The following is a 19,523-nucleotide window of genomic DNA, read 5'->3' on the forward strand; positions in this document are numbered from 1 at the left end:
ACACACACACACACAGATATTAAATCAGTTGATGGATTTATGATTTAGTCCTTCCCCATAGCAAACCTGGCCAGCAGAAGCCAGTATGAATGGTGTTGGTGTTGTACTCCCACTGCTGGAATAACCAAGTAGTAAAATTTAAAAATGCAGCAAAAATGGATTACAATATGCAAAATAATCCAAAGATGAGAGGAAGCAAACCTCCCAAAAGGGAGACGTATTGCAACAATTTCCAATGAATGAAGCAAATGAATTTCTGGGTGGACATAGCCAAAATACATACCCATGGCTATAACCATATTACCATCCTATAGAATGACCTGGCCTGGTATGGCCTCTTTAAGAAGCATTAAAACTAGGCCTAAAGCACAGACATATAAACCCTACAAGTCAGGCTTTACTCAGTTTTTTGAAAAAAAGCAATATACAAAAGGTATATGCCATATCTTTTTTCATATGGAATAGCAGTGCGCAACCCAAATGATTTTTATTATAAAAGGGAAACACTAGAATGAAAGAATAATGTGGCCTATCAAACAAGGGTGGACACCGGTTTCACAAGGTCAAGCACTGACTCAATGAACACTTCCATAGGTGGATAACGGCGAGTCCGTCAGCAGATATTGACAAACATATACTTTGAGAATGGATGCTGAATACACATAATCAACTCTGGCAGACATGTCAGCCTCAATTGTAAAGCTTCTTTCTAAGGGCTCTTTGTTTAGTGGCTGTCTGCACAAATGCTACACCAATACTGACAACTGCACATATTCACTACATGGATATGCCTGCATGTGTAACCAAGCTCAGCAAGCAGACAATAACTATCTGGCCTATTTTCATCTGCAACGAGCCTGGATGTAAACACCACGGCAAGAGAGTGATTAGCGCTGACAACATATGCAGGGCTGGCCGTGCAATTCGCCACTGCGTTCTGCACAGCTGGCTGCCATTTTACATTGTTGAGATCATGCAAGACTGTCTGTGTGCATTAACGCATGGCTATACCCAATAAGCCTGATCCTGAAGCAATTAACTGGAAACCATATACAGCACACAGGAGGAGGAATCAAAGAGATGAATGACAGTGCTGAGAAGCCATTTCAGAATTCGACAGGCATCACAGGGTTCGGCAGCGGAAAAGTTAAACAATGCCTTGTGTGGATACTGGATGCTACCGAGATAAATCATTTGGGTTCTGAGGCTGAGAAAAACATGATAGAGTACAGGATCCATGTAATCCTCTTTCCTGTGCTGCGGTGCTTACTAACAAGATTGTACAGCATTCACATTGGATCAGCTGTACTGTGACCTCTGCAGACAGCTACAATACCCAATATTAATGCCAGACTGATAGAGGGGGAAAAAGCTTTATGGCTTCTATCCGCAAACCCTGCTGGGGAGAAATAAACGGACTTTGTGGACAAAACGACTATTTTGATTTCTAAAAAATAGGGTATTTTACATGCTCACCATGTACATAATAAAAGGTGTCTACACCCGAAATTTGCCATTTAGTAATGGATGTTTAATGTATGTCACAGGCTCCAGTGCATGGGTTTGTTATGCAATTGAAAGAAAATCAAAAGGGAGAAGTGTTGGAGAACTTTTGATCCCATCAAAGGCAATACACAGATCAATTTAAAGTGAAATGAAAAGATATATATATATATATATATATATATATACATACATACATACATACACACACATATTTATATATTATAAAACTACAAAGCAGTGCCGGAAAAGCCATCATGAATGCAGACTTGTGAATGAGCTATCACCGCTACCTTTCTTCTTTATATTTTCCATGCAATGTAAAACCAGAACAATAAAGCAGATCATGGATTAATAAATAAAGACACGCCCACTGTGAAAATAGGTTAGATGTGTCTAGGTCAGACTCTGCATGGAAAAAACTGACAAACTGATTTTTCAGCCTCTGGTTTAGATAATATGAAGACATACAATTCAGCTGATCGATAACTCAGTCATCAAGCAGTGTCACTCCCACATAGCTTTGTCTTTGTTCCTGAGCATTGTCCACCTGCTTGCCAATATTTCACAGATAAAGTCTGATTATTGTCTTTTTTCCCCTGTACATAGATTGGTATTTAGACAACAGCAAGAAAAGCATGCAATATATAATTAACATGTGGCAGTGAAGATCATCTCTCCAGTTAAGCTCAGGAGTGTAATAATCTTTCCCCATAGTTTGGTAACCTCATCCTAGTGGTTTTTGATGGCTACGTACACACGTGAAATAGTTATTGTTTGAAAATGAACAATCCATGATTATTTTGAACGATCGTATTCTGCACAATTCTGTACATTCTGTAATGATACAATCGTTCAAATATAATCCACCAAATATGTACACACTGGGAATGATCCTTTGGGAAAGTGTATCTCAGAACAATCCATGATCACTGAACGATCGTACACACAATAGATTACGAACAATCGTTGCCCAATAAGATCTGCCTGGAACAGTCATTTGTTTCCAGCAAGATTCCTCGTTCGTCTGCATCGTTGTGCACTTTTTTGGTTAATTATCGAACGATCGCTCGTGGATCGTTCGTTTCCAATGACAATTATTGCACGTGTGTACGCAGCCTTAGATAGATGTACCAGCAACAAGATTTACCCTGAACAATGGAGTGTTGGGGTGTGCCCAACAGTATAAAATATGGCTTGTTTAGGGAGGCACTGGCACTACAGAGCTGTTTATTTCATACTTGTTTCATCTGTAGATTCCCGACCCTATCCTGGTACCTATAGAAAAATATCACAAGCTAGTGCCATTTCTATGTAAAACAATTAAAGGAATGCTAAAATGTATAGTATATGCAGTGGACATAAATCCATACACTAGATTTCAGGACAATTTCCATAACACCACAAAATCTCATTGGAAACACCCAGGAACGAGGATACATTTTAAAGAAGAGAGATGACAGCATTGCAACCTTTCAGGCTTAACTCCCCACTTGGAAAACAGATTGGAATGGGTAGTTTAACATCCTCCTTCATGCTGATCTTTTCCATTGGCTCACAGACTCCATGTTCCGTATTCTACACTATGCTATATGCCCGGTATCAGAAATCCACAAATTCGCCCCTTCCACTGTGCTCAGAACACAGGCACACCACACATACAAGTTAACAGAAATAGCTCAGACTGGCTGGCTTTTCAGATTCAAACATGCTTTCAGGCTATTACATGAAAAGAATTTGTTTAGTTTGTTTTGTCTGAGTGGTTACACTAATCTGGTTACAAGCAGACCTGTTAGCAATACACTTAACCCTTCCTATTGCGAAGCTGCTACTATAGAAAAGGTCTGCAGAGTTCAACATTTGGGTAAATTGAATCGAAAGAAGCTTCCTTCTATAGCAACCGATCATGTAATTGGTACCGGAAGCAGATTATAGCACATAAAACTAAATGAAGGGGAACATAACCTGGTGCAAGTTTAGAATTTAGCAACAGGTGGCTTGCAATCTAAATTTGAGGTTTATTTCAGAAGAAAACAAAAGTGCATATACATTCAGTAATATTTGTAAATGTTTTGTACAGGGTTTTACAAGAACAGTAAAAACACAGAGGGAATAGGCATATTAAAACTAAAACCATTCACTTATGTATGTTACCATTACCAAATAGCGTTTTGAGTGTAAATTTTTTGCCATGAATAGGATACTGCTCCCTTGTGTGATCTACTACTACACTTTTCATTTCTAATGTCTACAGAAACTGCTAATTAATTAGAACTATGCAGTGCATTAACAACCCAGATCAGCATGTTACACATCCTGTGACTGTCATGCTTCAATTCCCACTGCAGGACAATAAGCAAACACTGGTGGCTTGAAGGAGGGGTTGGAGATAAAGGATGAGGGTTTAGCTATTGACTTTTGACAAAACGTCACATTTGCATACAAGTAACCGTGTAACTGAAACTGCTTGGCTGTACATTTTGGGGAAAAAGGGCGATTAAAAAAGTACCCCTATATTTACATGCCTAATGAATGAAAGGATAAAAGGTAAATTTTTGGAACATTAAAAAAATGCATGGTAATAAAAGAGAACATAATTTGAATGTGCCTATTGTAAGAATGTGTTTTTATACTCTATTTTATATCTAGTAACATAATTGCCAAGTCTCTGCAGTGCAGGCAGATTGTCGGTGGGAAGGGCCAGCAAGGTGATGTATATCGCTTATTGAACACAGAATGCTGTAGCAATGCCCACATGTGAGCCTCCATGATGAAAAGAACTGAAATCCAGTAAATGAATAGGGTAAGCCAGGGAGTGTGAATTTGAGTGTGATAACATATGTATATATATTATTCAAGATGTCCATTTATCAGGAAATAAAGAGGGTTCCATATGATGCAGCAGGAAAGTGTCAGAGGAGCCTCTAAACTGTGTAAGACTAAAGATAATGCTAAATTTCTGCTTTAAACATACATGAATTTATACTGATCCATTTCAAATATACCTTTAAAACTATGGCATTTTGGCATGTTAACAAAATATTCTAGATAGATAATTGGCTATGTAAAACAGACATTAAAACCACATTCAAGCCCATTAAATAAATAATAAAAATAAGTTATAGCAATCTTACAGAGCGCAAGCTGCTAAAGTGACTATCTTGGGCGCTATATAAACACTCCTGTCACTCCAGCTGACACATGTTGTCATTCCGAAGGGTCCTTTTAGAATGAGATTAAGGATAATATGTATCTCCATTACTCCATGCTCCAGACCCCGTTGGTGCTGTATAAATAAACAGTGAGAACAATTTGCCAGAAGGGCAAAGTATTTTTTTTTCCTTCCACCCTTTTATATCTGCACGGCATATATAGTAGCTTCTGTCAACCTCACCGCAGGAGCTCCATCTCCCACATAATGTATGAAAAAGAACCTGTCTGGATTATTAATGCTGTTCGTTTCCTTAATGCAAAGCTTGCTACAACAAGGGGAGCATTTTTATTTACCTGTGACAGCTGAGGCAGAATAGATACCAAAACCACAGTAAATGTAGCAAGTATCTCTTTTAATAAACTGTCACAGAAGGAGCAGGGGGGAAAAATGTGCTCCCAGCTGAAAACAGATTGATGGGCAGAGAATCCTTCAGGCATTAGATAGCATTATGCAGCTCACACAAACTCACAGAGCTGTATTATTAGAGCCAGCGCTCTCCGTCAAAGCCAATTACCCCTGGGAAAATCTGGAGGATGGGAAAGGGGCTGTATAGACACCTTCTGTAACTGTCAAATGCTGTCCACTGAGGGAGGGAGATGGTGATGCTTGCTCCTAGCTTGATCTTTAGTAGAAATCATGATCAAACCAAATCTAATGCAATATACCGCTGAAGCCGGCTTTTGTTTACACAGACCCTGCCTAGAAAAGCTTGAAGACTAAATTAGAGATTCATGCGGTGCTGAGAAGATTATTAGGCCGCCGATCAGAGCCGAGAGCGACACAGAGCTGTGTGGTTGCAAAATGAGAGCCCAGACAGGTGAATACCTGTAGAGTTTCATTTGGTTCACACTTTTGCAAACACCAGAGAGGGGACGCATTGTTCAAACACTGGTTTCTCGCAGATGAATGCAGAAGCCTTTCCCTGGGAGGCCTTCATTATGCTAAGTACATGATAACTAGCCACACTTAGCTACTGCTGAGCCCATAGCGATTTCAAAATCTCCAGCTAATGAAAATGACACAATTAAAGCAGCTCAGACATCCAGCTCCATGATTACTGCAAAACCGGACACGTTGCTCCTACTGACAATATAGGAGTCGATTATTTAGATCTATATTGATTTAGTGTTGGCTGAAATTAGGACTGGGGCATTTGACTGCGCATTAATGACAATCAGAGCTTACCAGCTATCGTATCGCACAGTTTTGGGTACAAAATATCAACATAAACAGAAACCTAAAAGCCAACTCTACCCAGACCTGTGGGGAAAGGATTGAATCCCGAGTTTTTATTGCTGCCAGGGTCTTTACTTGAAAGACTCCCCTTTCTTTCAATTGCCCTGTGTGCTAAGGTATAACTAATTGTTACCATGATGGGAAGTAATAGGAAATCTCTTCACTAGGACTGCAGCGTTACAGTATAAATACATTAGCCAGATTACAGCAACAAACAAGCATCATGCCAGATATAATCAGGTAATATGTATAACCAGTTAAAAAAAGATTTTGAAGTCACATGTTAAATCTTGCACAAGATTTTAGTGATTGTTGTTATAAATCCTTTAAAAGATGTTTCTAACATTACCATGGATCTATCTTTATTATGCAGCCTTGTCCGGGAGTTGGGAGATAGAATTTCAGGATATGCGAGACAGACTGAGCATCAAAAATACATTTTTAAATTTAACCCTATCATCAATGCAGGGGCAGAATATCAGACATTTGTGGGCAGCATTTTGGGTCTACTAACTAAGCCATTGGACAGACAATGGGATTTGTTGGTCAAGCTCAAAAATGTCAGTATATCGGCTTGTGATTATTATAGCTGGCTTGATTACCAGCATATGGAAAACATTTGAGCTGTTTCACAGTGAAACTATGTATTTGTGTTTTGTTGGAGCCAGTTATTCTGAAGGGAAAAATCTGGAAAATGCTTCATAAGCCATTCGCTGGTCATTTTGTCAGCTAATACAGATCTCAGCATATCAGGTGCCTTCCAGCACCTCGTCTGTGACAAACAAAACCGGTCTTGTGAAATACATTCAAAATGGAAGCAGAATTGTTACCTAGAGCAAACATTCTAAATATTTCTTTAGCAGGTACACTGGCAATGGGAATGACACTTACCACTGGCAATGGGAAGATTTTTCAGACATAGAAAGGTGGCAAAAATATAGAAGTGTATTATATCCATTGGAATGTATATTCCATATATGGTTTCACATGGACAAATCAAAGCTTGTTGTTCAGGATTCAGAGGATAGCCATATTTGAAAAGGGTAAACTTATGTAGAATGTACTTTTCCAAAAAAAGCTGAACATGTCTTTTTAGTGGCTCACTTATTATAAAAACTAATTTACACAATGTGCTTGGTCTGTTACCACCACTTATGTGTGTATCTTGCAGTTATATGGTTGTAGATGCCTTATAACAATGTCCCTTAAACCCTTACTAAACTAGAGGAAAGAACCATGCAACCTTTATTATGCAGAAGTAACTTGTGTCTTAGCAATGCAAATTAGGCAACTGTTTGGGTATCCACAGCACATGAATTGTTGATGGGATATGATTAAAGGATTGAGAAACTATGCAATTACAATTTAATATTTCTATAACTATAGCAAAACAAAACTGAAAACATATGCCCATAGCCAGTTGTACAAATTCCTTTCTGTCCTTTCTCTAAATGTTGCACAAAGAATATCACACAGTATAATCCATTTATCCAGCTGCACACATTGAAGTTTACCTTTCTAAACTATTTACCCTGTCCTAGAGGACTTGTCTCTACATCCAATAATTCATACAGTTTGGGTCAAAAGTTTTACCCTTATAAGTAAAAGCAATTCCTGAATTTATGCTCCCTATTTAATGTCTATACATACAGAAAAGTATCAGTAGCAGAGTTCTGATTGCCGCAGGCTAATAACCTGTAGCAGTCAATCAGAATTGATTTGATCTTTAATTAGTACAAGATGGCTAAAGGCAATATGTAGCTGACACGACCATATATCTCTCTGTATCGTCCTACTCCCCCGTGTCAGTCACAATGTTGTCATACACAGTGTACAGGTAAGCAAGGGAACTTTGGAATAACTTGTCCTCAACATTCATATCCTATGTACTGTGGTTTGGTGTTGACATGTACCACAAGGTTTTATCACCAGAGAAGTAAAAAAGAACAGTCTGCATTCCTTTAGTTGATCAACCTACCCAAACATATCAAACTGTTACTTTAGCTAGTAAAAGCCCCATTTGATAAGCCAGGGGGCTGTACTAGCAATTACATATCTTTGCTATTCAGAGATATAACAACTTGTTGGCATCAAACTGAAGTCAAAATGATGCTAATGAGACAATGGTAAACAGACCATGGGGGTCGCAAACCTCTCAAAGCTCTGTTCTTTATAACGTAAAATAAAAATCCATTAGTGAGCATGAAAAGCTCTCATAATTGTTTCAACAAGAAAAGGGGTACCAAGAGTTCTTGGAGTGGATGGCCAATTACCCTCCCAAGATTATTTTTGGGAATGACAGGCCATTACTGGACAAGAAATACACTAAAGAGCAATGAATTAAATATATACACAAATACATAAACATATTTCCAGGATTTCCATCACATTGGAAAGCTATGAATATTTGGTTTCTCTGACTGACACCCTCTATTCTTCAATAAGATCGCCTCATCTTGAGTACTATTTAATATGTCGGTCAGGCAGGAAACTAGCCGCCTCTCTATATTACAATGTATAATTCATTTCTTTTTTTCCCCTCTCACTGTTCTTGAAACAATACTTTTATATTCATGATACATCTGCATCTTGCTGTTTCATTCTGAAATTAATCTCCACTATTCATCAGCAGAACAGAGCTGGCTCAGGTTAATAAGATTTTCATACAGACTGGAATTTCTTTCCCTTGCTCTCTCTCTACTTGTAACGTATGAACATATTGTTCCACAGATCATTAAAAGGCAGAAGTCATGAGCAAAGGGAAGGAGGGAGGAGAAGATGCACAACTCAATGAGCCCAGCTCCAAGACCTGTCATGGCGAGGTCAGGATTATTGTCTGTAGTCAAATCCCTGCAGAGCCTTCTATTTTAGGAATAATATACAGAAGATTGCATGAACTGCATGCTTTGAGAAGATAAAATGGAGCAAGGCTGATCACCTTCCATGCTCTGTGGAGTACATATATCATATCTCCTCTGCTGTGTGTTGGCAAGCTGGCCTTGACATGTACAAGTGTTTCTAGTGTCAAACCTATACATGTGTGCTCGCTGGAGAATAGTAAAGGAGAATAGGCATGCACTCATGCAATTACCAAGGTCAGTATGGCTGTCAAGCACTCAGATCACAAGGTAACCTATTGACCTACATGATTCATTGAATGTCTATGTCCACGATGAAAAAAAAAAAATAAAAACACTTGAGGGTTAAACTAGAAGCTAAAATCATGATTGCAAGAAGATCCACACAACAACCTGCAATTTTATTGCCTACTTTATTTTAGAAATATCGCCCAAAGCTTTGATTACTTAATGTTTTAAAACGTGTCTTGGGGGAAAGGTTTTCATTTATTTTAAAGCGGAACTAAACCCACGGATACTTACCTGTGCCATCAAAGGTGACGCCATCTTCTCACTTCTTTCCCTCCATATCGTAATCTTCACCCATCTCGGGCCAATGAAACTCCAGCACAGGACTTCATTCAGTTCTGGCACAAGCAAGGGAAGCCAGGATTGCCAGGGAACCTTGGCAACAAACCCGGAGCTGCGCATGCATGAAATTTGGCAGCTGGGTGGCAATCAGGCGGGTAAAAATAGTTATTGCAGAAGGGACATCCTCTGTCCTTTTCTGCAACAAACAGTGGCCTAAATCATAAATCCATTCCCCTCAAATTATTTTCAGTAGTATTTAAATAATTTCAGTAATATGGGAACTTGGTTATCCAGCCAAGAAGGTCCTTGTGCAGGAACTTGTTATATGTGTGCTATATGGGTATGCTCTATCGCTACATCATAGTCTTGTATTGTGTCACTTCCCGACAAATATTTTTTACCTTTTTTATACACATTCCTTTGGCAAGCAAACAGCCAGTAAAAGCCAATTTCCACTAGTGCATTGCAAAAACGCATGAGTTTATACACAAACATCCATTACAACATCACAATTCATGATTGTTGGTGATCTGTATTGTCATGAATTCCTGATGGATGCCCAAATGCACTGCAATGTAAAACTTAAACGCAGCCCAAACAATTTTCTGTGCATTGTGGTGAAAATTAATGTGCTTCCCCAACATGCCAGCGTCCATGGCAGTGTGTGCTAGTTTTAAAAAAACAAACTGAATATGCTAGTGTGAATGAGCCCTAAGGGTCTACATGCGTTTTAAAATACGTAAATATTGATGTACTACAATGCACTGGCAGCTTTCCAAAGGTCTGTGCATGCAGATGAAAAAGAAAAAGCATTCTTTTTGAATTTAAACTGTTTAGAACGCATAATTAAAAATGCAAATATGCTTCAGCAAAAGGTTACAACAAAATGTTTCAGCGAGATCTCTGCCTGGCCTAGCCTCATGGGATCTGCCATGGAATGGTTCATCATGCCCAGTGAGCGCTGAGACGCTTATGGCACAGTTCACGAAAAGACACGCTTACAGAAAATGAAATGCTCTAAATGTCAAACCTCTGTGCTATTAGCAGTTCCACTACTGCCAAGAAAACGCTGCTTCCCAGAGCCCTTCATAGCCAATGGGATTAAACGGGATAAAATGCCCAATTACCTTGCTACAGAGTAGGTTATCACATTGCATGTCACTAGTAAGAAAAACACAACACATACATTTATGTTGTAGTTTATCTGCTTTGCCAATTATCGAGATATTACATTTAAAACAAGCAGTCTTTGTCAAGCCCAAATGAAGTAGAAGAAAGACAGACAATACAATAACTACCAAGTAGTATAGAAATGCCAGCCCAGGTTCTCTGTTCCATCCACCATAACAAGGTCTCAGAATATGGGTTGCTGCATTCTGCATTTTATCACCAATGTACCACCCATAAAGCTGAATGGATGATCTATAAGAAATACTTTGGTGGTGGTGGTGTTCATGACACCCAGACATTACACTGGCATACTAATTTTTAAATGCTTATATTTACACAACACACTGATATCAAATAGCTTTTGCCAGCACTGTTCTCGAACAAGGAATGTTCTACAACAAATGAATTTTTCTAGCACAGCTTTTCCATGTATTTGGCACTTAACAGGATAATTCCCTGTAGATTTTTTGCCATCAACACATGATCGTGCTGTGCCCGTACTACTACCACCAGAACCACCTTTTTAATCAGCGGCATCAACGTCTTACGGATGCAGTTACAATGGAGCTGTAGAGTGTGTGTTCTATCTTTTGCTTTCCCAGAAGATTCATTACAGATACATTAGAAAGTCAAATCAGGCAACTGCAGTCAGATGGTAGCCTACATGAAAGACGCCTGATAGAAAGGAGCTTATTTTCTTTATTTCCTTGTTTTTTGCACATTATATAGAGGACACCAAGAAAAATATGGGGGGGGGGGCGCGGTGTCACACTAGGAAATCTGGGACATTTGTGGTTCATATCATCAATGTTATGGTATAAGCCTCCATTATGGACAGACTGGCAACAACTGAAATGTATAGTTATCCGAATAGTGCCTAATGGGTATTGAAGGAGGAGAGAATAAAGAATAGATTGGGTGGACTGGCTTTCAGAAACTTGGTTTTAGGTTTGTGCCAACTATCAGATGATGTCCAGTTTACCTATATGCAGAACTAGGTGTTTATCCTACCTGGTAGCCTCTCTATATGGAGTACACAGAAGTGGCAAATGCCATTATTCAATTATGAAATGAAAAAAAATGTCAGTCTAAAAATCAGAAAATAGTTTGCTCTTAGAGTCTAATCCCACTATAGCTCACAGAGGTCTTAATATGGGATGGACATTTCATTCAAAAACCTAATTGTTTCAAGGGGTAACCCAATGCACCACATTACAGTGACGCACATCAGTACATTGCCAAATGTTGCAGTCTAGTGAGCTGGAAAGGGGCATTTCCAGTGCCATTAGGAGTGAAGGGAACCCTGCACATTTATGCATGACATGCAGACAGCTGTGTGTTATGGTAATGTACATGATCAGTACAGACTTGATGAACGCTATGATTACAATATCCCTACATTCAGTACTTTGATAGGACAAGCAACTACTTTTTGAGTGATTTTCAATCCATTTCCTTACCGTTGACTAAAACCACATTTTCTTTTCATTGCAATCAAATTTGGTGAATCCAGCTGCTTTATATCAAAACTGATTTTATTTTATGTGAATTCATTCAATACACTACCTTACTGCTTTTGACCAAAATCCAGGCGATTTCTAGATATTACACAACTGTATTTGCAGTTACTGTTTGCCTGAAAAGTGTATGGAAAGCTAAAGACTTGACATTAGTCTTGCTGCTGTGGGGTGGAAGAGGAGCAATTTTAGGAGATTGAGCATCACATGGGGGTTACAACTGCTTCCTGTTTCCAGGAAACTATGTCAAGCACCCTAATAGCCCCCCATCCCACAAGCCAAGCCTATATTGCATTGAAGATATTAAAGTCACCGGGTCTAAAATACATTAGTTAACAGAAACAAAGGTTTATTTATATATATTTTTTAGCATGTTGATTAAGGGGGAATGAGAGAAGGCAAATATAAAACAGAATAAACTACAGCTTTACATTAAGAAAACATAACTAAAAATACTTTTTAAACAAATACAGCAATACTTTTTTTCTTTTGGGGGGTGGGGGGGGGGGGGGGTAAATCACAAACAAAATGGTGATGAAGGTTGTAAGCAGCCCTGGCAGTTTTCAATGTTTTTCTCCAACCCTCATAACTGTCACTTTTGCTAAACAGCTCGGTCTGAATGTAAATGTGGAGAAAAGAGTTTTCTTTTCAGATTTGAAGCTCTATGTACTGAAAGATGGCAAACAAGGAGGCGGCAGAGGAACAGAGTTAGAAATCTCTGACAGAAGAGAAAAATTATGGTACGGAAAGATTTACAGCAGTTCCAGAGGAAACGTTTGTCATGCATAAACAGTTCATTCCCCAAAGGCTTTAAATCAGAAAATTAATTTCAGTTGGATAGGTGCCTGTACCGTAATTTGTTTAATTCTCTACAAAGCACGTAAATATGAGAACGTTGAGACAGAACGTTACCAGTAAGGAAAACAGAATTATTCTGGGACAAAGCCAATGCGTTAAAGGGGTTCAAAACAGCAATAAACCTATACACATTGCAGATAATATACTCATGCAGTTCCTATGTATTCAGCTAGTAAGTGGATTGGATTAGCTTTCTGCGCAACACCCTGTCCAATGTTTGTACCAAGCATTAAAGAGTTTGTGTTGCCTTCATTTCCTAACCTGCATTAAAAAGCAGGAGAGAGGACATATACCTCAAAAACTGAAACACATCCTACACCCAAAGTCAGCAAAAATCTAGTGAAGAGTTTTCCACGTCTGTACAAATAAAATAAAGTTCTGTTGGCTGTGATGGACCATGGATATGAGAGTTGTGCAGGTTTAGTTCTGCTTTAAGATGTGTTTGCACATGCTGCAATTTTTGTTATGCCCAAGGAATCCCAAGTTCAACAGTTCACAACCAGGACAATTTGACATTTACAAGTGCATAAAAATTCACATAAATTAATGATGGCATTGAATCTCATAGCGGTTTGTTTTAAAGGAGTTTAGATACCCTTTAAAGGTAATCTGCTTTTATTTGGTTCTTTTAGTTCTGTTAATATTTCACTGAAAGTATTTTGTTATATCTGTACGAGAAGTTAAAAGAAAAATACTTGCTGATCTTACCAGAAACACATGGCATCTCCTTCCAAAAAGACTGGTAAGATGCATAATATGGGATGTTCCTTTTGGGTGTAAATAAACTTTAAAACTTTTTGAAAACAAGTGACAAAAATTACAGATTCAAGCCAAAGCTGAATAATTAAATTGGATGCATCTGTAGAAGGGAAAAAGTCACCTCAGCAGGTGACCATCAAATGCAGCCCAAAGAGATGAGGTAATTAGATTGATGCAGATGGCACGGTCACTTTGCATTACATAACTGCTGCAGGTCACCAAGTAATTAACTATTCTGATAAACTAGCACAAGATAACAACCAGCTCAATTAGTAAAATGCCCAGACTGTTCAACAAATTACATAATTTTCTGTACAGAAAGAAATCAGATATATGATGTGTTAATTAGGGGATTTGATCTTTATGATCAAGGATGGTTTCCTGCTCAAAGCCCAACTGCAAGTACAATACCATTACTTGTTTAAAACAGGAAAACCATTCTGTCCTGTCAACACCATCAAATCTGCTTGTTCTGGGGTCAGATTAGTACTGTACTCCTACTTCCAGGCAGGTCTCAGACCCCACTAATGTGCTTGTATCTCCGCCTGTCTCACATCCTGGTCTTCCTCAAAACACACATCCCCAAATTTTGTTTTGTAACAGATGGGAAGAAAGGGTTTAAAAAAATCAAAAGCCCAGATTTTAATTTCATCAGTGATTATGACTGGAGGGCCATTATGCAAAATGCCTATTAAACACCATTTCCACTTAAGGGGCCAATACCAGCTTCTGAAGCCAATGATGCACTTTTTCTTCCTGTAGTACACTTCTATATATCTTTAGATATTTTTGTTAAGGAAAATGTTCTATTTTATTTATGTATTGGTGTGTTTTCTAAAGTTTGCATGTATTTAAAATGTGTTATTAAAAAGTCAATGTGGGGTGTACTTATTTGTACACATAATCAAACTAAATACTAACACTGTAAATAAATAGCTGCCTTTCCGATATATAAATCTAGTGGTGTAGGGTTTTTTGGCATGAAAGAAATTTTATAAACACTTGTTCATCCTAAAATTAAAATGTGACACTGAACACTGACAAACTTGCAGATTTATTTTTTGGGTTCACATACACTTTGAGCATACAAGTTTATTATTCTAGTAAAAGTTATTACAAAAAGAGGAAAAAGTATAACTGGTCTATGCCATGATCAGCAGGCAATAAAGCCATTACTGGGAAAGTCTGTACAAAACAAAAACTCCAAGAGTCAAAAACTAACTTCTGTATTGAGATCAAAAATTGATCAGGCAAAGCATTTTTTTGTTTAAATCAAAAAAGTATATCAAATTCAAAAGACTAAAGTCACAACTGATAATTTAATTAGATATAATGGTAAAAAAATATCATAATACCTTACTTGTAGTCAATTGATCACAACAGCAATGAAAACAGCATAGGGAGATAAACACAATGTATACCTGCCTTCCCACAGTCACACATGAACATACATTATAATTTATCTCAATGAAAGGTGTCCCCCCCTCCCCTCCCCAGTAAGCAGCACAAAAAATGCAACAAGCAGGTTTTTCATGAACAAGACTAAGTCATGCCTAGACATGAATGCACCTTTGGCTGCACGTTTACACTGCTCACCATTAGCAGGTGGAGGATAGAGGATCTACACAACTACTCAGTTTTGATTCAATGTATCTGCAATGCAATGGTGTCATCCTTGGAAATTTCCTCCATCAATCATCTCCATCAGCCGCTCAGTCTATTGGATGCTGGCAGCTAAAACTGGAGCGTGAATAAATCCCTGTATGTGATGTGAAGACAAAATAAAACCCTTCCTCTAGCAGATTAATATCATTGATTAGACTGCAGCTTGAATGCATTTGGAGTTTGTTAGATGGATTTTCAGGACACGGTGGGGGTTCTGTAAAATGTCATTGTGTTATCTGTGAAATATATCAGAAGAATGTGAAATATACCAACCTGAACATATAGAAAAAGGAGAATTTGTAAATAAAGTGTGCACCATTTAGGCATTTTAACCATCATTTTACTAGTTAAATAATTTTTCAAACTCATTGTATATTCAACATTTATGGTGGCGGAGTATACAGATCATTGGATCAACCAGGGTACCTCCTGAGCACCTCCCAGGTCATTTACCAACACCAATTATCTTTTTGGTCTGCAAGGGTGAAATTCTTCCCACTGACCAGCCATGTAAAAAGGTATTCTTCCCACTGAGGCCCATGTTAATATGCTATAAGTTGTGTACATAGCAATTATGAAAGGGGCTCCGTGAAGACCTGAACAATTTTTTTTTAATGTTATTCCTGCGATAAGGGTTGAGAATGGCTGATCTAGAACATCTTCAGCAAACATCTAAAAACCACCACGGGAAGAGGGAAATTTTCACAACGACCTTTCCCAAACATACATAAATATACACACACACACTTTTGTGCAGCTTTATAGATGAGAAATACAATATCTCCAATGCCGTAATGCAGTTACGGCATTGGAGATATATACACACACACACACAATGTCATATCTGTTTGTGGTCTTTGGTAAAGTTCAAACCATGAAAGTTGTTTATTTATTTTTTTAATATTTCTTCTAACAGTTGTGGATTTCTTACATTAACTTGTTGCTGAATCTTAAGCATGACAATTCAATTTGCAAGATCCTCCTATAGAACCACAATTCATGAAACATGGTTGTGAAGTGGTAACAGAACAACTTCCACAGATGGGTAGGTGAACAGTCTCTTGAAAGTAAATTTGAGAGAAAAGGTTTTTGCAAATTTTTGCAAAAGTTGTATAAGTGGATTGCCAAGGTTCACAGCTCTGATTCTTTATCCTATACCCCTAACATAGTAGAAAGGTGGTCTATCAATCATGTCTTCTGCGAGGCAAAACAACTTAATTGAAGATCAGCTCTGAGAACGAGAGCACCACATAATATATTCAATATGTTGTCAGAGCACATGCTGAGATTCACTAGAATTGCCCACAAAAACAGATAATCAACCTTCTTACATAAAAAAAAATATAATTTATGGGTAGAGTATGCCTTTATTGCTGACTAGCATTTACTCAGATAGCAAACCTTACAGGAAAACATTGCTAATTTTAACAAGTGTTTAGTCCTAAAGTAAAGCTATATTTTGACAACAAATGGAGTCTGTCAAATCTGACAAAGGTTTAGATCAACTGTCACCACTAGCTGACATTTAAAAGCTTGGAGTGTTACAAAGACAGAAAATGAAGAAAAAAAAGAAACAAGGCACATCTGTCTCCCCTAAGCAGCAGGAAATACAGAATATTTATCCCCCTGCAACAATATAACAAAGAGGAACGACATTGCCTATATTGTCCAGATGGTGAGCTTGCTGGAAACATTCTTCTCCATAAAAAGAAAGCAATGTGCTGAAACATTTGCTCCCCATTCTGATTCCCTTGGATTTAATTACAGCCTGCAGTGCTCTTACTTCTGAAGGTGCTTACTTCATTATAAAGGGCAGGGAGATCCAACATGGGGTACATGGAGATGCAGACTGTATTGCTCATTCTGAAATTGGTATAGGGAGTAAAGCCCGATAACAAAGATATTCTTTCAGTCCCCATGCTTTGCTGTGAGCATGATATGCAATCTTCCTAAAAAGAAAATACCTTAACACATCAACATGTCTTTATAATTGGAGGCTTACGGTGTTCAAACACCCATGAAGCACCTGATGTAACCATTGTAAATCTCGTCACCCCATTATCCAGGGGATATGAGAAATTTCTTATGGGGGGGGATGGGGCTCCTGTGTGTCACAGAGTTTTTTGGATAAAGTAGATTACTGACAAAGTGAAGTGGTGAACTACAGTAACATGAATAAAAACATGAAGTACTAAGCAGAGAAAGCTGGGCTGCACCTATGCTTCTAAGTTTTAACTAGCTGCCTATCAAAAAAATATTCTCACATATCATGACCATGAAAATTTAAAAAAAATGTGTAATATATCATACATAAACACCAGAGGAGACACAATACACAATATTTTACAGGGATACCATTCGGAATACACTCGAGTCTTGTACAAGACCAGGTTATGAATCACACGCATGTATAGTAGATAAAACCCACACAAACAATGAACAAAATCCTGTACAGAACAATAGCCTAACGCTAATGAAATGGAAACAATACTGGAGAGCTCAAATCTACAGTAGCAAGTCAATCTCTGAATGAGCCAAATCCAGCTACAAACAGGTTAAACACATTATAGATCCAATGACGCCATTAACAGCAAACATTATTGAGGAGGCGGCCGCATGGGTCGTGCTGAGGAATAATGAGCCATCACAAGAGATCAAACGGATGAAACACCTAGAATAAAAGGCAGACACTGCCTTTTATGAATTCCTATGTTTAGAAAGGAAAATAACATAAAACATTGTCAACAATAACTTAACACCTCCGAAAGACAAAAGTAGTGGGAAAAAATAACAGCTGATGAATTATGGAAGAGCAGCTTGTTTCTGAAAAGCTCACACGCAGAAAAGCTGAAGACTGTTACGTAGGTCTCTCAGGAGATCCATATAACCAAGAACAGCCCGTGTCTCATCAGCAGCAAACGCTGCATTCCAGAATAGGTAATGTGATAAATGGGAAAATGGGGGGGTAAGGGAAATATTCTACATTGGTGGCAGTTATGACTTAATCATATTAATAAGCCATACAAAGCCTATAATATTTCTGCAAGTCTTGCCACCAGGATTTTTTTTTTTTTTTTTGTAAATACCAAAGACAATAACCAGGCAGATTTACCAGCAGGATGGAGGCAGCCATATGGTGGGCTGTACTACAAGCACATTCACACATGTGGATTTAAGTCTACATCAGACTTGTTTCCATCATGCCCTCCTATTTCCATTGAGACCACAGGCCAAAATGTTATGTTTGTCAATTTTAACAATTTTAAATAGAATGGTAGAATTACTTAAACCAGCAGAGGGTCTTTAAATACAACCCCTAAATAATTGTTTTAGAAATATGGGTATTTATCCTATGCCTTTGACCTTCAAGCAGGAAAAGCATTGTTTAGTTTAGCTATATAAAAGCTAAAAAGTTTTTTTTTTTTTTTAATAGCGATTTCAAGCATTAAATCAAGCCTACCACACAATTACTGTATTCTGATTTTAGTCATGCTCATATCTATAAGCGTTTAAAAGCAGAACACCCCTTGTAGTTTACTGCTCATCTTTTTATTCAAAATCACTGCAGAATACAAATAGTCATCTTCGCACTTTCATAAATTATGTTATAGAAAGCAGCACGGTGTCGCAAAATCTTATATTACATCCTCTAATTCCTCTCCTGGAGATAAGCAGAACAGTGGGGTCCCATAATTCTGAATAACAGCAACACTATTATCTTATAATCATGTTATTTCAACAGAAACACATCACCACGTATTTATTACTGCAGAATGTTTCTATAATGAGTATAAAAAATAAAAAGAGGCTGCACAAACACTTCTAACAAGCAACATGATCCATGTTCATCAAACAAAGCCTGGTCATCATAACCAGAGACAGTTTAACATGGCTTTAGAAAATGTTTCTAATTAGGTTGTTTAATGTTTATTGGTTCCACCACACCTAAAACCTCTGTAAAAGCCAAACAATAGCTATCTAGCTGTGGTCAATAGCTTCATCAAAATATTGTCCATGACTTCCCTGTCCTTCCTAGCATATTAAAGGACAATGCTCCAAAGTAATGTACACGTGCCATTAAGTATGACCTATAAAGCTGAACTAGACAGGCACATTTAGGCACCAAGAGGGGTCTGTTCATACATCTTCATGTAACCCCAGAAGTACCTGCAC

The 19,523-nt window shown here is 38.0% G+C and overlaps 1 protein-coding gene across 6 annotated transcripts in view; it reads right to left on the minus strand.

Annotated features, from left to right (window-relative positions):
- Positions 1-19,523, minus strand: part of RERE (arginine-glutamic acid dipeptide repeats) — a 199,129-nt gene that overhangs the window by 157,112 nt on the left and 22,494 nt on the right. The gene's annotated exons all lie outside the window — the stretch shown is intronic.

The sequence above is a fragment of the Pyxicephalus adspersus genome, chromosome 11, assembly GCF_032062135.1.
Source record: "Pyxicephalus adspersus chromosome 11, UCB_Pads_2.0, whole genome shotgun sequence".
NCBI lineage: Eukaryota > Metazoa > Chordata > Amphibia > Anura > Pyxicephalidae > Pyxicephalus > Pyxicephalus adspersus.